The sequence below is a fragment of the Strix aluco genome, chromosome 2 (assembly GCF_031877795.1).
Source record: "Strix aluco isolate bStrAlu1 chromosome 2, bStrAlu1.hap1, whole genome shotgun sequence".
NCBI lineage: Eukaryota > Metazoa > Chordata > Aves > Strigiformes > Strigidae > Strix > Strix aluco.
The window spans coordinates 93,838,994-93,844,993 of NC_133932.1; the positions used below are offsets into that span (position 1 = coordinate 93,838,994).

At 34.6% G+C, this 6,000-nt stretch overlaps 1 protein-coding gene across 9 annotated transcripts in view; it reads left to right on the forward strand.

Annotated features, from left to right (window-relative positions):
- Positions 1 to 6,000, forward strand: part of DACH1 (dachshund family transcription factor 1) — a 364,290-nt gene that overhangs the window by 262,762 nt on the left and 95,528 nt on the right. The window lies entirely within an intron of this gene.

Here is a 6,000-nt window from a genome sequence, read left to right on the forward strand (position 1 = left end):
GGAATTGCATAAAATGAGCCTGGTACACATTATATAATGGGATTTAAATTTAATTGAGTATATGACCAAAGTGTTTGATCTAGGTGAGTAGTCCACATGCACTTATGCTGATTATGACACCATTTCATCTCTGTTGATATTCAAAGTTAAGTTCCTGTTCAGGGTTGTTACAGGGGATTTTGGACAGGTGGTGGTGGAATTTTAAAAGGTGCATTTCATGTTACATTTACTTTATATATGTGAATTTTAGGTATTATAGACTAGAAACATTTTGGTTAAAGAGAGGTTAGAAATATGGCATATCCTTTGAAAAAATGTTCTTTGGGCTTATCAGAAAAATCACTTCTTTGAGCACAATGAGAGCAAAAGTAAAAGGTATAATAGCCAGACATTGAAACAGAGCTGGAGAAACTGCTGTAGTAATGATTTCAGAATAAGATATTTTGTGCCACAGTTTAATAGCTATAAGACGATACCTTCTCTGTCTTGTGTGTGAACATTGAGACATGAAAAAAAAAATAAAATCTGGACAATTCTATTCTGGACAGGTGGCATTTTTAATAGGATTACCAGAAAAATTAATGGAAACAACATTTCTTTTATATAAACCATTTAGTTTGGTTCATTGCACACACAACCTGTTTTAGCTTATACTATGCCCTCACCCAGCCCCTGCAAATTGTATCCCTGCTGTGAAGTATGATGTGATCAAATAGGTTTGTTTTGAATTTCCATAAACGATTTTATTTCAGCCTTTGAGGTTACTCATGTAAGTGTAATCAGACTGGTAAATCCTGCAAAAAGAAGTACATATTAAGAATTGCTACTATTTTTGCATGTCATTCAGGTTTTTTAGAGGCTTTGTTTATAATGGTACCCCAAATGTATTTTCCAATCTATTGCCAGTTCACATTTTTGCAAGATCTGTTCTCATTAAAACTGCTGAGAATTCTCATTTTTCTTCAGTCCTTGTTTAGGTCAAACCTTCTATTTTCTGTTCTTTTTTTCCCCTCTGTTCCAGCCTACTGAATTAATGGTAAATATTCATGGGCTATCTAGATTGATAGGGTATACTAAATTAAAAATTGTTTTCTGTCATGACTACATTTATCATGTCTCTCATACCAATCTTGTAACTTTAATACTAATCTAATCTGTATTAAAACAAGTGATTTAACTTATAGATATTTGTGGAGATAGTAATTATCTACTTCTGTCACTGTGAGCTTGAAATCAGATTTCCAAACTGTTGCTTACCACTGCAAATCAGTCAGAATGCAACCATATTTAAAAATGCAAACAAACATATGTAGGTGGTGGTACTCTTATTGTTGAAAATGCATCACCTTCATCATCTGATTCAAAAGAAAGAGAGAGAAAAACAGAAGTTTGTGTTTTCTTCTAAGCTACTTTTGTTGACAGAAATCTATCAGCTACAACTAAAATGGCTTCTAATTGAACCTGGAAATTCCTGCCTGGTAAAGAAGGCCCTGTCTTTTCTCTTCTTGTCTTCTCTTCCATTAAAAAAGTGAAAAGCCCAAAAATCTCTGAAGTGATCTGAGATCAGGGAAAACTTACTTACAGTCAATAGAGAATTTAAAGGGGGAATAAAGTTATAGCAGACACAACTGATCAACATACCGAATTTTGAAAAGACTTAGCATATGTCAGAGGGATGAATCCCTTATCTGACCTGATCTATGAGTTGGATACAGGAGAGAAAATACCATTTATCTGTTATAAACATAAAACAAAGGAGTTAATTTACCCAGTACTCGCAACATAGTCTAATATATTTAGAAACAATTCATTGGCACTTGCAAACTGAATAACAGTTTGAGGGTATTCAGTCTTTTGAAGATCATATGCATTTCTATTCAAAATTTAGCCAGAATTATTATTAGTTGCAAAAATTAGTTTATTTTACTGTGGTGGTTTAAGCTATCAGTAAATCTCTTGTGAGGTTTTGGTTTTGGTTTTTTTGCCTTTAGACCGTCTTCAAAATTTGTTCTCAGGTTCTGGTGTATGCAGCCTTGAGTGACCTCACATTCCATTGGAGTCAGGTTGTCATTATCCCACCAAGAATCAAATTAGGTTCTATGGATCTGATTCTCTGCCTATTTACATCAGGCTCTGCGTCAATATTTCTTGCAGGAAAACAGGAGGAGTTTCTGTTCTCAAAGACAAAGTGTAAACTGTGGGTGTTGGGAACATTTTCCAGCTGCTGACTCCAGATGTGCAACTTGGCCATGTCCTAGCTTCATGTTGGGGCAAGACCCAATGTATGCATCTGAAGTTCCACCCACTCCCTGGGTTCCATGAGAAGAAAACTTAGATTTGCTAAGGGTTATGTTGTTGTCCAGCCAGGTTCCTAGTCTGGACTAGCGGGAACTGCAGGAGACACTGCAGAGCACTTCTGCCCCACAGTTCATACATAAATCAAGATGTCATTATCTGTATGACTGGAGAAGTCAATTACCCTAGATTTCCAGGATTTTTCTTTATTAAAGGATAGCAGATTTTCCATTTTTTCTGGAAGTGGTCTGTAGAACTGCAAACAATCCTGGGAAGAATGAGGTAAGTTCAAGTACACAGTGTTAGTTCAAGTACTTGACAGCCATCATCAAAACCAAGTATCTAATTTTGTAACGTGTAATTATGGACTATTTGATGGTGCACATTTGGTTTTATTAGATCAGATCACAAGAATGACTTATGTGAAGTATAGAAGTCATAGTAGAAAAGATCCATTCAGCCTTTTACGTTAAAATTAAGGCTCTGAGTCTTTTCAGGTAAAGTTTTTATGACTCAAAGAGTTTGCTCTAGGTAGTCCTTCAATATTGGTGAGGTATATTTTATCACTTATCCTGCTCAGCTGTTATCTGAAGTCTTGCAAATCGCCCAGTCTGAAGTTGTGAGAAGTATTTTTGATGGTTTTTATGGGGCTGAATACTCATTCAGCTCTTCAGTGATGTTGTCTGTTAAATCTGAATACAGCATAGGAAGGAGGAACTAGTGGAGAACCTAAGGACTAGACTGCTGAATCCTGAATGTCTTCTTGCTCAGTGACCTGAGGTGTTTCAAAAAAAAAAAAAGTTCAAAATAATCAATGGCTTGAAAGTTACACACACAACCCCTTGGAGATGTGGATCCCAACTCCTTGTAGGCAGAAGAGGGAATTGAACTTGTGACACATTTCCTGGGCAGTATCCTTGCTTATTATGCTTTGTGTAAAAGAGGGAAGTATATTTTACCATTGTCACTTTGCCCTTAGACCTAGAGTCTGATCATATGGGATCTGCAAGGTGGAATTTATAGCTCAGTCCTACTATCATAGTTTCTCCTTTTACTAGCTCCAGATAGCTGTATATGATTTTCTGTTGACTTTAGACAGACTATAGTTCTACTTGTTAACTTCATTAGATCCCAATTTGGAGTACCTAGTTTGGGTGATGCTAACTGATGTTAGAGGCAATGGCCACTCATAACACCTCCTAACTGGTACCTGCCCAGCAATACCTACACTATATACTACATAGGAATGTAAAACCCAGATCATTTCAGCCCAAGATTCCCATCTGCAGGACAAACACCTAAAAGTTAGTTGCTTTAACACCAAATTTAGATGCTTAACTGTTTTATTGGATATGGCTGTAGGGCATCAGATTAGAATTTTCTGTCTGCATCAATTTATATTTTTTTAGATTGACACCAACAGCAAATGAAGCCTGAATGTCATGCTTACATTTTAAATTGAGTATGTTATTTGAGGTGTTATGGGAAGGACGCTTTCCTGTTGAAAATATGCATGCTGTTTTCTATAATAAAATATTCACCATGTTCACAAAGGAAGCTAAATTATTTCTTTCAGAAAAGCTTTTAAACTATGATTTTAATGGAAATTTCTTAAGTAATTTTCAGATAATCAACAATAACTGCTTCTTGACTACTATGATAGCAGCAATTAAGGTATAACTTTATCAAATCCATGTATTAAAAAGTCCCAGTCTTTTTTTCTGTTTTTATGTCCCCCTGTAGAGTTATGAGCAATCTTAGACCTCTGGCTAATATCTTATAAAATAAAATATTAGATTTCCAATATATCCTTAGTACAAAATGGAAATAATTTAAATATTCCAAAGTTATTATTAGAATTTTATTTTCCTGTTAGCAGTCATGCATCAAAAAGGGAAATAATGATAAATATGTCATCCTATATAGTTAGATATTCATTCTGCATTATCAGCAGTAGATTCTTTTATAATATATATGTAGTGTAAATATATATCAAGCATGCTTATCCACCTTAATAAATACAGAAACATATATGAGTATGTTTTTATAAATATGAAAGATTCAAAGGAAGTTTTAGCATCAACAAAGATTCTCTTCTACCTGAGCTGTCTTCTAGCAAAGTCAGCAAACAAATGATCCAGAACTTTGCTTAAATTCTGTTTCTGGTCTGTGTTATGATTTTAGTTAATTCTCTGAGAAGGCCCTTTTTTAAAGAAAGTTGTTATGAGTTGATGTACAGAGGAATTTTCATTCACAGTTCTGCTGTCCAACTGCTGGTGTAAACATACTTTATCTGTCCATTTTCATTTTTGTATACATAAATGCACAAAGAGATACTTATACAATGTATTTATTTTACTGAGTATTGCATTTTAGTGTAACAAGAAGAATAGAAACAGACCTTCATGGGTATCTATGTACAAATATATTTACAGTTCACACATTTCAGATCTAGACTCTCACTTCGCTTCTTAAATGTTACCTATTAAATCTCAATATATTAGTTTGTAATTCCTTAAGATACTGAGTTCAGGCTATGTATTTATACATCATCTAGCCCATTGTGAAAGTGATCGTGATTTGAGCTTTAAATACTTCTCCAACCCTAAACAGGTAGTAGTAAAATTTGTAACCTGTGGCAGATAATATAAAGATCCACTAAGTGAAAGGTTCGGAAAAGCTGGTATCACCAAAATAACCTTTCGACACTCTGATTGTTGCTGTGTCTTTTCACTCAGCCCAAGAGGCTCAAGAATGCTTAAAGTACATTAAAAGCTATTACAGTTAATGGACTACAAAGGTGAAAAATGAAATTGCAAGTTTTTTCTTAATGGGTTGTTATTTACTAAGAAGCCAGAAAACATCTATTTTGGTTGCATAGAAAACACAAAAGCTTTTCATATTGTTGAATAAGATGTGAATAATATGCGTATGCAGAAAAGAATGCAAGGGTAGTACAAACTTCTGAAAGTTTTTTTTAGAAAAATATTGGATAAGAGTACTTCTAGAGATGCTCACTAAGCCATCCTCCAGCAAGACACTTCTTCCACAGATTTGTTTTGACACAATTTAGGAGAGATTTGATGTACAGTTTTCACTTGAGGGATATGTGCACATCAGTTCCAAAACATCCCACGTGAACTGGACTCATTGCAGCCCAATTGCACATATACATACTGGTTATTCTGTGTTTGCAGTTACTCAAATAAATCTTGGACATACCTGACTTTCTGAATAGGCTTAAATGAATTACATGTGCACAAAAGATCTCATGTATTCTCAGTCTATTGAAACAACTCTGCATGTACAATTCCTCTGTGCCTTGTGTTCCAAACAGTTCCCAAAAGGTACTTCTATTTCTTTTATTTTTCATTTTTCTTTTCAGTGGTCATTATGTGTCCTTCATGTAATAGACCTTAGAATGGTCTTTATGGTGTCTGATGGTCTTTATTACATATATAGGGAAGGGGAGCTAAAAATCTCTTTGAAATAGTTTGTGTGGTCATTTAATTTTTTTAAATGAATTGTTAAACAGAAGATGTAATGGTAATTGATAAGATGTTAGAAAGGACTTTTTTTATCCTGCTACCACATTGCAGTTTTTAGATCATTAGTTCCCTTTGTGTTTGCTGCTAGGAAAGCTATATTATAGGGAAGGAAGTTAATGAGGTTATGGCTGTTCCCACTAAGAGAGGATATGTCCCA